This window comes from Tursiops truncatus, chromosome 13, assembly GCF_011762595.2.
Source record: "Tursiops truncatus isolate mTurTru1 chromosome 13, mTurTru1.mat.Y, whole genome shotgun sequence".
Classification (NCBI taxonomy): domain Eukaryota; kingdom Metazoa; phylum Chordata; class Mammalia; order Artiodactyla; family Delphinidae; genus Tursiops; species Tursiops truncatus.
Genome location: NC_047046.1, coordinates 41,346,450 through 41,367,240, shown reverse-complemented (window position 1 = coordinate 41,367,240; position 20,791 = coordinate 41,346,450). Strand labels below are relative to the sequence as shown.

The 20,791-nt window shown below is 40.2% G+C and overlaps 1 protein-coding gene across 16 annotated transcripts in view; it reads left to right on the top strand.

Annotated features, from left to right (window-relative positions):
• Positions 1-20,791, top strand: part of ZNF521 (zinc finger protein 521) — a 283,746-nt gene that overhangs the window by 2,191 nt on the left and 260,764 nt on the right. Inside the window, exon 1 of one of the 16 annotated variants that reach the window (XM_073790624.1) lies at positions 7,135-7,314. The exons of the other annotated variants lie outside the window; for them this stretch is intronic. The gene's annotated coding sequence lies outside the window, so the exon portion shown is untranslated. Of the gene's footprint in view, positions 1-7,134; positions 7,315-20,791 lie in introns of those variants that run through there. 16 annotated transcript variants of the gene reach the window in all.

The window sequence follows — 20,791 nt, the reverse complement described above, 5'->3', positions numbered from 1 at the left end:
GCCTCCTCCTCCCCGCCCGGCGTCCCGCTCGGGTTCGCCTCGGCGCGCAGCTCGTGTAAACAATCGCGAGGAGCCTGCCCGCGGGCGCCCAGGACCCCGGCCCCCCCCCACCCCGCTCCAGCCCCAGAGCACCCTTCTCGGCCGTTCGGAGAAAGTTGACCACCCCTCGCCCCTGCTCCTCCCGCCGACCCCTTTGGTCTTTTGCTTTGCGTGATGGGGTCCAGCTCCCCGTCGTCCCCGGTAGAGAGGGAAGTTTTTGGGTTGCCTGTGGGGGATTGGGGGGGGCGCGCTGGCTGGCTGCAGCGGCGTGGTTGGGGGCGGGGGAACCAGAAGTTATTGATCTGGTGGCTGTGGTGGAATGTGGCGAGGAGAGTCACGTGGTGGCCTCCTCCTCCTCCTCTTCGGCCTCCTCCTCCTCCTCCTCCTCGTCTACCTTCCCCAGCCTCCTCCTGGGGAAACTGGGGGCGGCCGGCCGCTGGAAGCCGGGAGGTCTGGCGCTCAGAGGCCGAGAGCGGGGAGGGCGAGCCGCGGAGCGCGAGGACCGGAGGAGGTGTGGGCCCGCGGGGCGTGGAATCGGGACGAGGGCACGGGGGCTACGGCGGTCGGCGGCTGAGGGCCCGCGACCCCGGAGGCGGAGGACAAAGGGCGGCTTGTGCGCCCGCCGGGGCCCGCGGGGTCCCGCCGAGGTCCGCGCGGCCCGGCCCCGCCCTCTGGTCCCCGGCGACGGCGCAGCATCCTCTTCCTCCTCAGCGGCCCGGGCCCCGGCGCCCAGTCGCCCTTGTTACTGCCACCCGGACTCCCGACTCGGCCGCTGGTCGGGGGAGGGGTGGGGAGAGCCGGGCGCCTCACGCTCCCGGCCCCGGCCCCCGCCGATGTGTATTTATGAACTCGATTAACGGAGCCCTCACCGCACACACAAAGCCCTTTCTTCTCCAGGGAAGGGACGGGGTGGGGGAGGGCCTCGCAGACTGGAACGCTTTCTTTTTCTTCTTGAAGCACAGAAGTTTTAGTTTGAAAACGAGATGAATCATTGACGTGTGTCTTGACACAGTTTTTGTGGTCATTTCCATTCACGTGAGCCACACATTTTCTGGGAAAACCTAGACCAAGGGCCTGAAAGATGCAAGCGTGGAGAGTGAAAAAATAAACGCCACGGGCGTGCGCGGGTGTCAGGGTAACGGCGGACGACGCTCGCGTTGGGGGAACTTGCTGTGAGACTCTCAGCTTCCTTAAAAGTCACGCTGAGCGGAGTACCAGGACGAACCTCTTCCTCGTCACCTGGAAAGAACTTTCCGAGTTTGATAGGGGAGCGCTTGGCGTCAGCCCGGTTTTAAGGGCTGCTGGGGGCTTTTTATTTTTAAAAAGTTTATTGAAGTTTGCACAGTCGGTAGTTTTGCTCATCTGCAGTTTCTGGGCATTCAGCTCGCCTGCCTTTGGAATGAATTCACGGTGAAAGTTCTGTTGATTGTGGTGCATGTGCTACCCCGGGCTTCCTAAAGAAGATTTATTCTCATGCACGTAGGATTTTATGGGCGGTCAGTGAAGCTGTCAGTTGGCGGTATTCGCAGGGCAGTCTTTGACAAGTCGGATTGCAGAATAACTGGGACGGAGACCTGTGCAGTCCTTAAGTTAATAAGCAAAAAGATGGCAAGTGAAAATGAGTAGAGGGCATTTTATTCTTTTGTTATATTGTCACATCGCAAAAATATTCCGGTATCTTCTCCATGAAGATACAGCATCTGTGTTTCAACCGCCAAGTTCTAAATAAAATATTTACGTTAAAAACAAAGATTTAGCTTCCATTTTCTGGGTGGGCACGGAACACAGTGGTGGTCTCCTCTGTCAGATGCTTGGAAGGCTCCCAGAAGAGCGAGTGGCCTCAGGTGGGCTGGCTGAGCTTTGGGGTGAGAAGCTGAAGACAGGAATAAAAATAGTACAGTCCTCACTGAAGAGTGGATTTGTTTTTCTTCAGGGCATGCATTTACCTGGAAAAACGCATATTTAGATGAGCTATGTCAGATGAGTAATTGTGATATTAGTAGCGGTCTTGGAGCAGTAGAATGGCATTCTGGGTGGCTCCTGTTAAATCCCTAGCCTTTTCGTCACTATTTTCCTTCCCCTGTGTCTTCCAGGAAGGGTCTCCATTTTCCAAAATGTGTTCGAGGAGTGTTCTGTCCATTATATTGTTTGGAAGGTCACACTTGGATCCTAGAAAAGCCAGGGAGGTATTATTATGACAAATACTCTGGCATAGTAATACTAATAAGCAATGAGCAACACTTTGCTATCAGCAGGCATAGCAAGGCAGCTTTGATTTGTTTCTTTTATGAAGAACTGATTAGTAGTTTTGCAACTAAGAGATAAAAATGGTGATTTTGTTAGAGGAGTGACAGTATTTCAAAATCTTGCAGATTGCTTTTCACCAGTTTGAAGGAGGCATCGGAAACCATGAAAATGCGATGCGCCCTTCTAAATAAAACATGAAGTTCTGCATTCAATCTCCAACTTGTCTCCTACATCCATACTATTTCTTTAACAAACAAGGTTCAAAAGATATTTCTGCTATGGCTGTCATTTCTGATATCATAATTTGAAACTCGTGTCTCAGGGGAGTAGTTTACATAAGGCAGGTACAAACATTAAAACAAAATGACAGTTAAGTTTGGAGTTTTTGTTTCCAACCAAATCCTTAAACATAAAGACTATCAAAAATTCTATTAATAGTTGAATTTATTTGGGGTACTCATAAATTTAGCATTTTGAATGAATATCTACTTTAAATTTTGCACGATTTTTTGTTCGTAGCAAACTTTTGTGTAATTGTCCCAATAACCTGCCTCCTGGGAGTGGCTGCCAGGTTTCTGGCTGCAGTGGAGCGTGCTCTGCTTGGTCTCCTTACGTCCTCTAAAGTGCATTATAACTGTTAAACACCAAAGAGATTCACTTTTCTATTTGTGAAAGCTGCGAACTATATTTTGAAACATGCAACTGTTTTACCCCTTCTGCTCTCAGAGCCCTAGCATCAAAATTCTCTCAGTCCACACACAAAGTCAAGAAACTTATTCTGTCCTTAATGCTGCGAATCTTCAGAATAACCCTTTCTGTCTAATGGAACCGAGAGTGAAAGCCAGTATTTAGAGGCATGGATGGTCAGACAATTAAATGAGTTACCCTCTACCCCGTTTGCATCATTTGGCTATTTATCTCAATTCCTGAGAGTAACCACGAGATTTGAATAGATTACCTGCCTGAAAATAGTCCTGCTATCCGCTTGTTTTCTGAAGTAGCAAGTCAGTGGCATCAAATTGGTCAGTTATGACCTACTTCTGTCTTTTCTTGCTGGCTCTTTATTCTATTTCTTGTGGTGCTTCTCTGATGGAAGTTTCTCTGCCATTTCACCTGATAAAAACAATTTTGGGGGAAATTTACTCCAAAAAGCACTTGTAAGAAGGAAAAAGTGGTCTACTTCATAAAGGTGTGATATATTCAGGAAGAGCCAAGTTATAAAGCTGGTGAGGAGAGAGGGGAGCACTTAGACATGTAAATGGCCAAGTTAAACACAAGACAGAGTTAGGATATCTGGACCCTCACGTGTTCATAAACCCATACCAGGGGTCTCTAGAGAGAAATGGTGGGAACCAGGGAGAAAGACAGCCCCAAAATACCTTGTTTAACTTGGCTGTCACAGTAGCTAGCCCTTTGTAACTTGGCACATTTTGAAGTTATCACACTTAGAATTGACCTTTTTCCTTTTTCCCATTTACCTTCTTTTGTACTTATAAAGTGTTTTTTTTTTAAGAAGTAATTTATTTAGAGGTGGCAAAAATATAATGAGGTGGCAAAAATTCAGCTCTCAATTTAAAGAAGAAATGTAAACTATAGAATTTGAAAGAAAAGGCAATGGGTTTTAAGTCCATAACCTTTCAAAAGTCAGAAAACCTATCTACTAGGCTGTATTCTCCGGTGGAAAAGCTCTTGAAATTGTAGGTGTTAAAAAAGCCACTGCAGGGAGCTTGTACTAGCTCCTAAATTTAATAGAAACATTAAACTCTCCAATCCTTATTTAAACACATTTTTTTCAAAGTCAAAAATATATTTCCTTATAGGTAGACAGGTGAAGTATAACTAAAAAAAGAAAAAAAAAGTGGTTCTCTTGTACTCTGTGTTTTATTTATTAAAAAACAAAAACAAAAAAACAACTCCTTATCACTAGAGGTTCAGTTTTGGTTTTGGAGATGATGCCATAGTAAGGAAACTATCGCATTAAGACAGTAATAGTTTGCTTTTAATTAAAACCTGCAATATAGATTTTTGCTCAGAATTATTTTTAGATAAATGAAGCATGACTCCCTTTTTTAATAACTAGATTTAACCTAAGGTAAGTTTTTTAAAAAAATATTGAGAAAATATCTACATATATTCTTTTTCATAATTGTGAGGGCAAAATACTCTACTAATTCTGCAGCACACAGCAATGTATGCATTTACTTTAGGATTTAGATGCTAAAAAGCCTGATTATTGGAAACACTGCAGCAGCTCAGTGTTTGTACCACCTTCAAACAGTTGCAGTTGGACTTTTATGCATCTATCAAGCAGGGACTGTTTCTTCCCTCTACCACCTCTAAATTATACTGACTAGATGTTGAAGTCATTAAATTGATTATAGTCCAATCAGTAGACAATCCTACATAAACAAAAACAGCAATTACAGTTGGCACGAATCCCATGAGTGCTAGTCAAACTTCCAGGACTGATGGTCCAGTGAGTCTTTTCCAAAATGCTGGTTTCACAATTTCAGCAGTTCTGGCAGCATCTTCCTAAAGGGAGGGAACAAAAATTCATAAGATTCCACTTGGCCTTAAAAACAAAAACATCTGTTTGATGCCTGAGTGGATTGTTGGCTTTTGTTCATCCAGTCAAAAAAGGGTGAAAAATAGAATATTGAACATAAAAGCGTACATGTAAAAATGAAATTACAAAGGGATTTGAGATTAGCAGCTTTTTATAAAGCAAGCTGTTAATAATTTTTCTTTTCTGTTTTGCCAGAGTATTCCCATATCCCTTAAAATCCATTGTAGTTATTGACAGCAGTGATGTCTAATAGTGATGACAGAAGTTTTCAACTTTTTGCTTTCAGTAATTATACTTAGTTCTTTTTGCTTGCTTGTTTGGGTCATTGCAAGTCTTGTAGCATATTTGTAGGATATTTCTTTTCAACTTACAGGAACATTTTTGCTCCCTTCCTTTTATTTTTAAAGGAAGCCAGTTTTTGAGAATTGGCTAGTCTGGTAAATTCTAGTGAAATACTTGTTCACATAAATAGAAACATAATATCAAACATACTTGCTTGAGTTTTCATTTTGATGTAAAACCATGCAATGAGGAGAAAGAGGTTTTGATAGTAGAAAAGAGCAATTCTACCAAGATCAATTAAGAATTTTATGAAAGGTATGTTTTTCCTATTAACTGTGCTTTATTAATTCATCTGACAGAATTCACATTGCTGGTTTAATGTCACTAATTCTGTTGCCATAGAAGACATTCTTCATGGCTGGATTTAATGAATACCATGTTGAGTTTTTAGTTATTTCGTAGAGAAAATAATTTTAAGACTTGCAACATATTTTAGAAGCCTTATGGATTGTTTAAAATGTAAATGTTGTCATTAAGTAATATGTTAAAGAATGCTCTTGAATTGAATGAAATTTTGATACAAAGGCTGATATTCTGGCTAAGTATTTTCCCAGATGTATTTAATTTTTTTCTCCACTGACTCCCATTGTGCTGTCAAAGGTTAAAGTTAGTTCTGTGGGGGGGATGCATGCAAGTTTCTAATCCCATTTCAATTAAATCTGAAATATGTTCCTGTTTTTTGTTTGGGGATTACATGGTACACTAGCTAGGATTGCATATACCTTGTTTGCTGTAATGAAAGTGTACTTGTCTGATTTAAAATACGTTCTGCAACAATATTATGACAAAGCAATTAAAACTTAAAGTTAACATTAGTAAATTTAAATAGCCCTGATATAGTATTAATCAAATAGTGTAAGGAAAGCTTTTAAATGGTTTAAATAATTATGCAACTCTTGGCATAAAAGCCTAACACAAGATAAATCTTTGAAAACTAAGAATTGTGGCTTTTTTTTTTTAAAAACTTTAATTTTAGGCAGCTTGGGCTTTTAGCATGCATCACATTCCACCTCTAGTATAAGTAATTATGCCAGTTTAGTAATTATTAGAGATGAAAGAAATTCAGTAAGACATGAATTCTTTAAAACTTCAGTAGCTTCAGTTTTAGCAGGCATGATGATCAAGTAGCAGTTACCCAGCTGCCTGGGGACCCTGCCACAGCTACAGGCACTGGGCTGATCTTGGGGGTATCATTATTACGGCAGCACACACTACCGTTGGCATTTCTATTCTAGATGTCTGATTGCAGAGGTTTATAATTTGGTCATTAAGAAAAAACATCCAGATTCAAAGATTACTGTCTAGAAATTCCCCTTTTTTAGAAACCCCTCCCGAAAAAGGATAAATGCTTACATTTAAAAATTATTATTTTAAATTGGACACCAGTTTTAATTTCATGGGATAGTGAATGCTTTGAAAAATTCTGAAAAGAAAAATACATACGTAAATTTGTCAGTTGCATGTGTATGCGTTGAACATGTGTTGAGCATGTAAAGTCTTGTTTTCAAATGAAGATGATTTGGTTTGGAAAGCATATACTATTCATGCATGGGCATAGCTGTCTCCCACTGAATGTGGTCAAGTGACTGACATTCAGAATACTCATTTTCATAATTCTGTAGGAATTATGTTTTGGTTTCAATGAAAATTTTTATATGTGTGAAATCAAAAGGTTTCAGTTATCACAACTCTGTATGAGACATATACATAAGCAATATGTACGCACATACAAACATACTCTGACGTTCTATTTAAAATATACTTTGGTTAGTGAATTCATAGTGTTAATCACTTTTTAAGGAAAAAAATGGATTGAATTGGATTTTGCCTAATAAAAATTGGTATCATTGTAAAGAATAGAATTTTTTTAGAAATTAAAATCATTGTACCATTGAGGTTCATTATTTCACTGAAATTATTTCTCCTTTCTTTCTCAAGATTGGCTTTTCCCCAAATTTCTTATCCCATCAGCGCACTATGAGAGATATTTCAAGATGGAAAGTTATTTACCTGACGGGAACGAAGGAGATACGTGGTTCTCATTCTCAAGTATAGACAGTTGCATATAGTCATACGGAATACATTTGTGAAAACCTATGAAGAGCTGAAGGGTCAATAAGGTGAACGATAAATTCCTGTACTGAAGGGGTGCTGTGACCAGGACTCTAAAACAATATTACAATTTTTTAAACAATATGTTGACTCTTAGAAACAATTTCTGGCATTTCAAATGTGTTCCTTAATGTTATTCCTTTCCTTTACAATAGAACCAGATTAGGTCTAGTAAGCGCGTGAATATGACTAAATGGTATTTGCTTTCAGCATTCCTAATGATTTAGCGTGTCTCAATTGTTAGAAGTGTTTTAGACATATGCTTTCTATCACTAGTATCACACTTTTGTCTTTTCTTATTTTTATACATTTAAGGGAGTTAAGTATTCACAAACACCACTCTACCAAGTACCAGTGAAGCCAAAAGAGAACTTCTGGTTGGGAAGGTGGTGCTTCATGAGTTCCAGTGAATGTTTTGTTCATTAGCTGTTGTACGGAGTCTGAGATTGCTCTGTGAAGATTGCTCTGTGAAGGCTTGGGGCTGTCAGTGTGTAATATACAAAGTTAGATGTACTTTTTGCGGACATGAGGCAAGGGGTGAAAAAGAACTGTGGACTCAAGGGAATGCATATTCATTCCTGGAAAGAGTTGAGAATAAAAGCAGAAAAAATCAGTGATGGTCATAAGTATTGTGACTTGGATATTAGTGCCAGCAAGGAGATGGCTGTGGAGTGGAAAGGGCGCAGGGGGCGAGCTCGGATTTGCTGCCTGCACTTTTTGACAAGTCACCTTACCCTCTGTTCTCCAGGATTCGGATTTCCTCTCCGTAGACTGAGGGGGCTCATTTCATCGTTCAGCAAGTTGTTTTTCGTTTGTTTTTTCTACTGCTTATTTTGTCCCACGCACTGTGCTAGTCCCAAATACTCAGTTGTGAACCAGACATAAGCTTTGCTCTTATGAAGCTTAGAGTTTAGAAAATTGGATGAGATGTTAAATACTTTCCATTGCTTTTTAATTTGGGGGAAGAAAGCAATGCAAGTGGTGGGAGATATGTGTATATGGTATATTCACTTTTCAGCAAGTTGGGTCTGTTAAAAAAGTTAGATAAAATGAGTTTCAAAAACATTTTTGGCACCGAAAGTTTGGTGAGTTATACTTTTTGAGAATGGTGAGCTTTGTTTTCTCTTATGATTAAAAGGTAGATACGCTCACTTGAACTGAAACCACTAAATACAATAGAATATCTATTTCCAACTCTTTTTGGATTTAGGTCATTGACTTTGCAATATCTTTTAGCCCTCCTAACAGATCTAGATAATGTTTCTAAAAGCTAATTGTGTGACACTAAAGTAAATTTTTTAAAATTTCAAAGAATTTGTGGCATCCTTGAAATAATTGGAGGCTCTTGGAGAATGTGTATGATATTAATATTAAGAAACAGCAAAACTAAACCTCAATTAAGAGTCCCTAACTGCTATATAAAATCGAGGTGAAACAAGTCATGAGGAATTCATTCCATTAAATATTCAGGAATAGAACACTAAAGAATGAACCAAGTTAGTAATGAAACGTCCATAGCGCAGGTTTAATTATTTTTCCCCAGGGAAATAGGTGAATGCCTTGAAATAAACTTTTACAGAATCATGGATCTTAAGCATAAGACACTTTAGGGATAATGATATTGGTTGTCTTGATGGTCTTCATGTTCAAAGACGTGAGTGCAGAATCAGCGGTGATGGTGGAGTGTAACTGACCAGAGAGAAAGATGATCACATGAAATCCCTTTTGCTTCCTCCAATATCATATATGTCATTTTCATAAGTATTGGATCACTACATCAAATTTTTAATCTTCAAAATAAAACCATTACAAGATAATAACAGCATTTTATAGCTCCCGTTAATTGTAACTGTTTTTTATACTTGCTGATTTGCATATTTAAAATCCAATATGAGTATGATGGTCTGGCAGACCCCTGGAATGGCTTCCTAGCTCTGTCTTTGCCTCTGGGTCCCTCAGGCCAGGAGAGGGTCAGCCAGGTGCCTGACTCATACTAAGTGCTCAGTAAACTTCTGTGGAACCTAACTCACTTTTTTTTTTTTTTTTTTTTAACCAAAGGAATGTGTTGATGACTTCTGAGTTCCCTTCTCTCTCCAACATCGTAGAATTCTCATATTGAAAAATTGTAATTCTTGCAAGTTGATCAGTAATTCATATTAATGGGGCAGGGATGCTTTTAAAATTGTGAACTTGATTGGGTTGTAGCTGAGAACAAAATCAAACAGCAGAGGTTAGAAGGTCTTACTTTTCACTGTGATTTCTTGTCCAGACCCCCTATTTAGGGAGCTAACACAGAAAGAAACATGAATTACACACTGAACCATTCTCAGGGCCTTTATAAGGATTCTGACTCTGTTCAAACTCTGGAATTTTCATAGAGCAGCTTTCAGCTTCTAGATGAGAACCTTGGGCCAGTGACCAATTCACCCCACTAGGGGTTTGTCGTATCTCAACTGGGTGCAGCCCTAGTAGCAGCAGCTACCTTGAACTAGAGTTTGTCTGTATGCGTGAGTGACTCACCAACTCTATATTTGCCTGGATCTCGGGTGGGTTTCTGCAGTGGGCATAGGTGTGAATCTGCAGCTGTGCAAGGTCAAAGTGTGTTGCTTTAAGGCCAGCATTTTAATTTAGTTTGATTTACGCTGGCTCCTCCTCTTCAATTCGTGTCCATCCATTTGCCCAAATGCTGGTACCATTTTCATAAAGCAGCATTTCCCAACCTTTAATGATTTCCCTCGCTTCGCTCCTCCAGGCTTAGATTGTAGATTCTCAGGTTGGTTTTGTACGATAATAAAGGCTTGAATATTGTTTTCATTTCTTAAGATTCATCTCACATCTTCTGTGGGGCTTTTTCTGACCCACCCGAGTTAGAATGACTCCTCCCTTTATTATCCCTTCCATATCTCATAGAAACTATGACAATACCTTGGTGTTCTGGTTTCTCGATAAGCTTTTTGAGAGCAGAGTTCTGTGTTTCTTTTCTTTGAATCCCCATAGCCTAAAATTAGGTGGTAAACAAACAAGCATACAAATGCACAAACAAATGCATTAATGCACTCCTGTGTTTAATCAACAAATATTTACTGCACATCCATCGTTTACCAGTCCTGGAGTGCTAGGAGTTGGGGCTGCTATGGAGGAGACAAGATAGGGTCTATGCCCTTGGGGAGTCACAGCCAAGCAGCGGAAATACATTAAATGAACAATTCAGTAGATACTAGTAATTTATAATTAGGTGAAGGGAAAGCCCTGGTGTTATGAGAACATTTCCCAGAGATATGAGTGAGGTCAGGGAGGGATCCTGGAGAAAGCACTTTCAAACCAAATCTGAGGTTTAATATGTTTTTTGTTGTTTTTTTTGTTTGTTTTTGAGGTACGCGGGCCTCTCACTGTCGTGGCCTCTCCCGTTGCGGAGCACAGGCTCCGGACGTGCAGGCTCCGGACGTGCAGGCTCAGCGGCCATGGCTCACGGGCCCAGCCGCTCTGTGGCACATGGGATCTTCCCGGACCGGGGCACGAACCCGCGCCCCCTGCATCGGCAGGCGGACTCTCAACCACTGCGCCACCAGGGAAGCCCTTAATGTGATTTTGAATGGAAACCATTGAGCATGCTCATGCATGCTACAGGAATTCTTATTGAGTACCAATTATGTGTCAGGTGCCAAGGATACAGTAAGGAAAAAGCCAGACCCAGTTGCCCGTGGGTTTCACGGAGCTAACAGTCTATGAAGACATATTTAGATGACCCTTTGTGTCCCTCTTAATGTTGTTTAACTCCAAACTGTACTTAGTTTTGCAACAATGGTATACATTCAGTTCATACAAATGGTACCTATTATTTGCACGTGACTAGCTTGTGTACAAGTTCTGGCCATCGTTTGTACATGGGCCTGGTTTTTCCACTCTAAGTAAACTACCCTAACTATATTTCTTGAGTTTTTCATCACTTAGATCTATTTATTCTTCCAAATATCTGAATTTCTTATAATTCTTATAATGCTGTCTAAATATGGGATAAACTCACTCCTTTTGGCATCATAAGAGAATTTAACAACTCTCCTCTCCATTTAACCTCATAGATAATTAGGAAAATATATACGAATCATGTAATATGTTTCTGCTTATGATCTTTACAAATTCTTAGCACATTTTCCACATCAAGGAGCAAATACTAGAATATGACAGTGCATTAACAATTCATGAGCATATTCTCTAATTGAAAACTTACATAGAAAAACTGCAGAAAGATTATAAAAAACAGTAATCTACCTACCAACGCTCTTCTTTTTTTTTTTTTCACTTTTCAGCTCACATTTTTTAAACATTTTCTGTTGTCTCTATTCATGATGGTATTATTCACAAAGTCCCAAAAGACAGTCTATGACAGGATGTTTGAAGCTACAACCCTTATCACCGTCCACATAATTCTCTAAGCCAAGTCTTAGTGAGATGCCTCCATACCCTGGACAGGCTAATAGTGTCCCCCTACCCCCAGTCTATCTGAAAGTAGAGCGTTCCTATGAAACCTTTCGTATAGGAACTGGTGTATAGCAAGGAAGCATTTACCTTAGGACACATCTTGCTAACAGATGCACAAAATAAATCGAGATAAAGCACAGATGCTCACAGACACAGTTCAAAGCTCTGGTGGCTTGTTGCTGCGATGCCCAGTGCAGTTCCTGGGGAAGGAGTTGGTGGTGCCACTCTTGCTGCTGGGGGGTGAGCACTGCCTCTATAATGGCTGGACTTGCTGCAAAACAAACTCACGAATGCTATTCTTGCTTTCCACCTTCTTTTCTAAAATCGAAAATCCTCTTCGGATTTCTTTCAGTTAGAGAAAGCAGGTACTAATGTAGATCTTTCATAAAATCAAAGTGGTGGAAAGCGAACTTTCAAAAAGCTGGGGAAATTGGTGATGTGTTGTCCCTACCAACTGTTCTTTTTTTTTTTTTTTTTTTTTTTGTGGTACGTGGGCCTCTCACTGTTGTGGCGTCTCCCGTTGCGGAGCACAGGTTCAGCGGCCATGGCTCACGGGCCCAGCCGCTCTGTGGCATGTGGGATCTTCCCGGACCAGGGCACGAACCCGTGTCCCCTGCATCGGCAGGCGGACTCTCAACCACCTCGCCACCAGGGAAGCCCCAACTGTTCTTTAAATAGGTGTTCCACCGTTACTTAGAGGAGAATTATAGTGGCAATGTCTTCGGCAGCAAACTGGACCATTCTTAGATGGCAATGCATATATGTGGGTATCTTGGGTATCTTTTATTCCCAAACAAAAGTGGGAGCTCTCTATGTTGTCTTCCCTAAGTATATTTCCTAGAAATCCCTCCATATCAGCACTTAAGACCTTTCCCTTTATTCTAACAACTGTGTCCATTGTATGATGTGCTATCATTTATTTCTATTTTTTTACTTATTTATTTTACTATTTACAAATGTTGCTTCAGTGAGCACACACACACATCCTTGCTAACGTGCGATTATATATATGGTGTAAATTTTAAAAATGGAATTGCTGGATAAGGGGAACACCCATTTATCATTTTGATAGATATTGCAGATGTGCCCTCCACAGAGGTAATGCCAGTTCACACTGCTGTTAGCAACAGGATTAGAGAGTGCCTGTGTTTAAATACTTTATCTTTACTGATGTGGCTTGTGAAATAAACAAAATGGTATTTCATTGACATTTTAATTAGCATTTCTGTAATTATGAGCATCTTTTCATATGTTTACACAACCATTTGTATTTATTTTTCTAAGAATTGCCTTTTTATTTCCTTGACTCTTTTATCTTTTGGTTTGAAAGAGCAGCTCATGTTAATAAGAAAATTAGTCCTTTTTCTGACTTACATGTTGCAAATATTTCCCCCAGTTTTCCTTTTGACTTTGTGGGTGGTAATTTTTTTTCCTCTGCCATACAGAAGTTTAAATGTTTTAATTTTCAGTTTTGTCAGGCTTTCCCTCTAACTAATAGAGTTTGTGTCTGACATAGAAAGGTTTTTTCTTTTTTCTGATCATTCTTTTAGTTCTGTCTTCTCATTACACTGGCTTCAGAGCCTTGTCTGCCCCCCTTCACCCTTCTAGGTCCAGCACCCAAGCATATGTGTGGAAATATAATAGGTGCTTAGCAAACATTAAGTAAATGGGTCAGTAAAGTATGGTGGTTAAGAGCGTGGGTGTTAAGTCAGACTCCCTGGGTTGAAATTTCAGTCTGTGGACCTTGGGCAAATTATGAAATCACCTGGAACTACAGTTTCTGTATCTGTAAGTGAGGGTAATAACAGTACCTAATTCATAGGGTTGTTGTGAGAATTCAGAGTTAATTCATGTAAGCGCTTAGAATAGTCTCTGTCAGATAAGAAATACCTAGTAAATGTTTCTTACTCTCACTCTCAAAGGTCTTCTCCCTTTTGTGGGGAAACCCTTCATCCCATGGGCTGCAAGTCTTTTCTGTGGATTTCTAGGTACCCGTGTGGCTGGACACAGCTTTCAGAGGCCTGCCTTGGATGGGTCCCTTGTGGACGTCTTCGCTGGGTTCAGTCCACCATGACCAGTCCCTTCCCACTGGCCAAAGCAGCCCTTGATTCCAAGCTCCACTTTGCTTTGCCAATGTAGAGAGAGTTCTGAAGGAAAAAATCCTGCAGAAATTCCAATTAAAAGGTAATGGAAACATAAAGTGGAGCTAATTAATTTTAGAGCCTCTGCCATCTTCTTGGTAAGTCAGGTCTGTGTGGTTCTTTGCAAAAGGGCCATCACTAAATGCTAATTTGCAAAGGTAGGCTAATCGTTCTTGGGAGAGGAGGTAGAGACAAATAATTCACGTATCATTATGAAGGTTTAATCATAGTAGATTGATTAATAATCCTTAAATTAAAAAGGTTAAAAAAAAAAGGTAAATCTGGTCTTGAGTTTATAAAGGAATTAGCCAAACAAGGGGATGATTTTCTACATCACCATACCCATCAGGAAATTGATCGAGAAGCATTTTCTTCTAGGCTTCAGAGAGGGATTCTGTGTTGTCTACAAGTGGTACGAGTAGAGGGTGTAAAGATGGAATGTGTCTTGCTGGCTGGCTGTTACCTACCAGTCGCGCCTGGCTGTGTCTAGCCGCTGCTTTAATTTTATGTGAAACCTTATCTGGGGGCAGATTGTCTAATTTTCTCTGCTCTTCATTTCTTCTTCATTCTCTTCTGCAGTAAGTCCTAACTGTTCAGTTTGCTTCATTTTTATTTCCCCTTGCCTTCCGTTGCTCATTTAGTCACCAGTCCTCTCTGTGTTTAGTTCATGAAATCACCCAGTCCCCACTCCCAGATTGCTGGGCTCGGACTGTTCCTTCGGGCTTTAGAAACCCAGCCTGTGCCGTTGCCCACTGGTTGACCTCAGTACTCATTTGTCTGATACTCTGGGCAGACACTACCATGTCTTTTTATTTTAACTAAATTATAACCGTCATAAAGTTGTCCTTCTATACGGACAAAGCCTAAAACCTTAATACATTCAATCAGATGACTTTCAAATATCCATTTATACTTTTTCCTTCAACTTTAATGCCAAACGAAGTGAGAGAAATAGTAATTGAAAATCAGGGTGGAGAGAGTCAAGAGGGTTGTGCGAGGCCACTTTTAATGAGTGGAATATCCTTAAATGATAGTAAGTGACAAAGGAAATTCCACTTTGAGATAATTTGAAATAGATATCCTAGAAGACTCTTTAGAAAGGGCTGGGGTGGCCTTTCAGTTTCCTAACAGGTCGACCCCGGCTGGGGCTGGATGTCTTGTTGGAGAAGAGGCGAGAGGCCAGGGAAGTGCAGTGGCCCGAGCGGGGCAAGGATGCTGGAGCACCCATCTACCCTGACGTCTCCAAGACCGGAAGAGCTTCTGTGCCCCATCCCAAGTCACCAGGACTTTGTGATAGAATAGGGAAGAGTCTCAGTCTCTTGATTTCTGATTCTGGGAATTGCCTCTCACAGCTGTACACATTCTAGGCTGTAGAAGGTAAAGCGACTTTCCCCATCCCTCTCAGCCTCTCAACAGAAGCCAGAATCCTAGACCTCCTGCCCTGTGAGAGTCACCTTCCTTAGTCTAGTGTTAGCTGTCAACGTCTCAGGCTTTTGTCCCCTATCAGTGTGTCCCAATGAGTTGGCCTGAGGGATACCATGCCTAATGACCTGGTTTTGAATCCTGCATGTTATGAAACCTACTAAGCCTCAGTTTTCTTACCAATAAAATGGTAAGAATCTATTTCACAGGGCTGTTGTATTAGGTAACACATGTAAGATGCCCAACAGGTATCTTAACAGCCTCTTAGAAAGTTTGTAAGTAGTACCAGCTTTTGATTATGGGTGAAGTCCACGGGGAAGCTGAGGAAGCAGACACAGTTCTTCCTCTTCATCTTTCCCTCTTCTGCAAAGTCCTGAGGTGTGCATGGCGCAGTCTGTTGCTGCCTTGTCTCTGTGTAGAACAGAAACTATTCTCCCTCCTGGAGAAGGCCTAAGAGGAATGGTGTAAGTTTTTATATTCAACTTGTAGTAACCATTCTCTACAATGAAAGGGGGGTAATGGAGCTGGAGCTCTGGTGGGTTCAATCTTTATGGCAAATACTTTGTTTTGGGGCACCTCTTTCATGTTTCTGAAGACACTGTGTATCTATTTCATTTGATCTTAAGTGAATCTTGTCAGTTATCATTGTCTCAGTTTTATAGATGAGGAAACTGAGGCACAGACACAGCTGTATCTCATCCCATTAGCACGGCAGAAGCAGAAAAAGAATGTAGATTTCCTGACTTGAAAACAGGCAGGCTTGAGTCTCAGAATTTTCTAATAGAAGAAGCCAAGGCCAATCTTAAGCCCAATCAAGAGGTGGAAGTAATTAATCCTCTGGCCACCACATTCTCCCCTCTTGTGTTCCTTTTGCTTTAAGCATTTTGATCTCAGTTCCCTCTGCTGTTCCACCCCCAACCCCCAAAAGTTACTTCTACAAGAAGAAAAAAATGATATTAGTCAGTTACACCTGAGAGAGAATTGAAAGCAGTGGAAACCTGACAAATCCCTAATTGTGTGATTAAAGGCTTTGGCTTCAGATAAAAGAATCGTGCGCCTCAGAAAGCTGATCTGGGAGGTGTTTTAGAGAAGTTCGGGGTGGGGTGCGGTGCTGGAGTGAGGGACCCAGGAGTGTTTTCCCATTGCTGGTGAGCTCTCAGCAGAAATACTTATAGAGGTTGAGTGGACTTTCAAAGGTGTTCTGGTTGCTGTCACTGAAAGGTCAGGAGATTTGCTTAGGTCGAGCCCTCCACCAGTTTGAGTGATAGGAGAAGTGACCGATGACTGTGCCTGGAACATTGGAGCAATGCAGCTGACTTTGGGCTGAATAGTTCCTGGTGATGTCACGTTGGGTGTTTTAAATACACTGTGTGGAGAAGCTAGGGGGAAAAAACAATTCACATTTCCCACTGGCAGGTTACCATCCTAAAGCAATGTCTGCTTTCTTTCATTTGAAATATGCCACTTTTCCATGCAAATTTGCTTTGTTGTTGTGACAAGATAGACACACGTGTTGGATGTGGGCTGTCCCGAGGACTGGTGGGACATCGATGCCATCTATGGAGGGAATCGGGCACGACCCGTCACCATCCCTGAAGAAGTGATGCCAATTCTGATGTCTTAGAGATGAGAGCTCAGAGACGGCACGTACTTTTTTTTTTTATAGTGTTGGCTAAATACAAACTTTCAAAAGGGTTGGATTTTTTAAAATTGCAAGCAGCAAGTAGTAGAATTGACCAGATTAGTGTCCTTATTATTCTTTTAAGAAAATAGAGTGAGATCTCCTGGCTCACCATCTGAGAACATGTTCCTTCTCCAGTGAAAATTATGTTTCCGAATGTTATATATATGTGTATATTTATGTATATATTTCGTACTTATTAAAGCACATGGTAAAAAACCAAAATGGTTAAATACGGTTACTTATCAGCCATTCTGCCCTATGTGTGATTGATTTAGTTGATTTTACTTTATGCATATTTGGGGATTATCTGATAATAAATCATCATTTAAAACATTTATGTGTAATATATACTATTTATATCTATATCTATGCTCATTATCTTGACAAGTCAGGATTGAAACAATGTAAGTGGGAATATATTTCCACAAACGACTATTAATTTATAGTTACTAAGATAATGGCATACACGTTCACTTTCAGTTCTATCTGGGTAGCTCTGTAAATTGTGTATTGATTATGCTAATGGCCCTGGTGTCTTTATTACTTGTCTGCAGATACATGCAGATGGAATGCACATTTGGCAAGGTTGTCATTCTGTAGGAAAAGGTGCCTTATTAAAATCTGTTTCTTGGAGATATTGCATTAGAACTAAAGCAAAACATTAAACTCATGGAAACATAAGCAGTTCTTGTGTTCTAGGAAATGAAAAGTGCAGTTAAAAAGTTAAAAACTGATGCTCTTTTATTCCCTTTGTTTCAAATTCCTTAAGGAAAGTGTTTCAGAAATGATACTAAATCAATAATGATCTATTTTTATAGTTTATTTTTGGTTGTGCGGCCTTTCTTGTTTTGTTGATCAGGCTGAAGGAACCTTAGACATTTAGGGTTGCCTATATTTTAAAATTTATTGGCCCAACTAAAGGAGAACAAAATGAATTTTTTCCAATTGTACATAAATTTTCTTGTATTTTGTAACAGCTCATAAGTCATAAATCACAGCCTCACTTTTTGTTCTGATCTCTCATTATACAAACATGTACCTTATTTTATAGGATTTTTCTCTTTCCTTCTTTCTTTTTCGCTGAGCCATCATGTTACCAAATAAGTTGTTTAGAAACTACTTTCTTATCTTCCTGAATGGGATCGTTTCTTAGAAATGTGGGCTGTACACTTACTTGTGTGCCAGCTCGTAAGGAAAGAAAAAAAATCTTTAAAAAAATGTTGTTTTAAAATTATTTTCCACTTTATTTTAGTGACAGTTTGGTCCCCAGTTTGTTTGAGAACCAGTTGGAGCTTTGGAAGGGGAAAAAGGAAAAAAATAAGCAAAATGTTTCATGTTCCTGAGCTATATGATTCCGTTTAGTGGGATAAGAGTGCTCCATCCAGATCTTGTGTTTAATTCACAACCTTTAGGCAAAACCAGTTGTCCCGTCTTTCCGATATATCATTGCAATTAAGAAGAGGAGCTTCCCAAATTAAAACAAAAGCAAAAACAAAGTCACTAATAAAGAGAATGGAGTGGTAATATTTGAATGATTTTTGTGAATGAGATTGGAGTTTATCATCTCAAAATTCAAAGATGAGCATGGTTACATTGCAGCAAACGGATATTTCTTGTTCAAAGCAAAACTTTCTCCCTAAGCTAGTGTTTCAGTAATTGTTGACATAGGTAACTTTGTGTCCAATTAAGAAATATTGTTACAATTGGATTGGTGTTATCTAAAATAGCTGAAGTCATAAGAACAGTTGGTAGAAGTATCAGAAGGTATGACGCCTGGAATATAAAACTTTTCTTCCCAGATTTTCTTTGACTGGGATGGAGTAATGCTTCCTCGCTGTGCTACTATACCTGAGGCTTATTGGTTACATTTAAAGAAGAAATAACTAGACTTTTCCCCAGATATCCAAATGCCTGAATCCTACTTTCAAAACGTGTTTCCTTTATTGTTGTAGTTGCCCTAAGAAGCATTTTTTCAAGGTACCTGGTCATTATGTGCTAAAAACTATGCATAAATCTTTTTTAAAAATAATTTGTTTTCCTTCAGAGTGGATTTTTAGCAGTTTTAAAATCACTTGGCTGTAGCAAATTAGACCTGTATATCTGGATATTAAAAATATTTTTATGTAATATTTTTTCTGATATAAAATGGAAGAAAGGGTCCATGAGGCTTGGTTTAACATTGAGCATAAGGATGTAGAAGTTGGTTTTGTTTGTTTGTTTGTTTTTGTAGGGAGTTAGGGACTATACTCAGATGTTATCAACAGCCCCTTCTCAGTGAGCCAGTGATGTTGAGCATGAAGGTATCAGGGTAACTGGAAGAATCAGGAGTCTCAAATCTGGTGAGAAGAAAGGTGTATGTCAAGAAGGCTTACCAAACAAAACAAAAACAACAATAAAAAGACATTGGAGAGTTCACTGGAAACCCTTCATCTAGGGGAAGAACAAAACCAAACCTTTGCAGGGTAATTTTTTTCTTTTTCTATTAGGTTAGATAATTTTGAGTTTGTGTCCCCACTTTAGTGTTTCCATCTCATATTTGCCCTGTTGACTTGTTATCATTTTTTGTGGTTTCTCACACTATTTTCTTCCACATGAAGGCTAAGCCTTTTAATGTGAATGTTCTAATGTTTTCATTTGGCTTTATATTATTGACAGTAGTGGTCTAGTGTTATTACCTTGTCTTTCAAAAAGGATCATGAACTACATGTGGAATCATGTTAGCTTAAACTAAGGGTTAATTTTTTTTTCCTAAAAGATGGAATAAAAGAAAGTTATTAGAATCAGTACCTGTTTTTGTTCTTAGTCAAATTTTGCATTTATGTTCCGTTGGCTTTGTGTGTGTTTGAAATAAGATGAAAGTAAAGGGAATCTCACCAAAAACCTCTTAAGTCCCAGGAAGTGTCACCGGGGCCTTTGCAAATCTCTCGCACTAGATGAAAAAGTTAGCTGGTGTGATTGTGATATTTCTGTCCAGTCTGTCTCCACCTTTGGCTCTATTGGGATTGTGGATAAAAGGCAAAATCTGGGTGTGAAGATAGTGAAGAAAGCAAGTCATTAATTAGCCTTGGTTGATACATCTATTTTAAAGCCAAGATAGCAGGTTCATCTCTGGGACTGGCTCCACCATGCCTGATGCCTGGCTGTCACTGAGACAGCTCCCCATGTTCTTAGGGTCACAGTCAGTCCTAAGTCCTCCGAATCCTGTTTCTGGGATGCCTCCCATGACCTCCTTTCTGCTATTGATCTAGCTTGCTCTCTTGGACTTCTTCCCTGCCTTATGTCAGACCCTCCATACTGGTCTCCCTGCTTCCAGGTCTGGTCTCTTTCCAAATCGTCTTCTTAATCACCAGTGGGGCATCTCTCTAAAATGTAAATGTGATCAGTCGCTCTCCTTAAAATCCTTCAATGATTTCTCATAGCGCCAAGGTTAACATTTGAACATTTAGTTCACAGTAGTTCCTTCGTGATCTGCCCAATTTTCTAGCCTTGTCCCTGCCACTGCTCCCCTTTCTTTCCTCTCTATCCAGAGCCCTTCATTTGAGTAGCACAGAAGAGCTTGCACTTCCTGGAAAGCATCATGTTTTGCATCTCTTCCTTTACATATGTTTCCTCTTTTTGGAGAGCCATCTTCTGTTTGCCCTCAGTGCTACCCATTCTTTAAAACTTAGCCCAATTTTGCTACTCTTTGTGTAACATTTTCCTGCTCTGCACCATCTGATTTTAAAAGCCTGTGGGCTGGGCTTCCCTGGTGGCACAGTG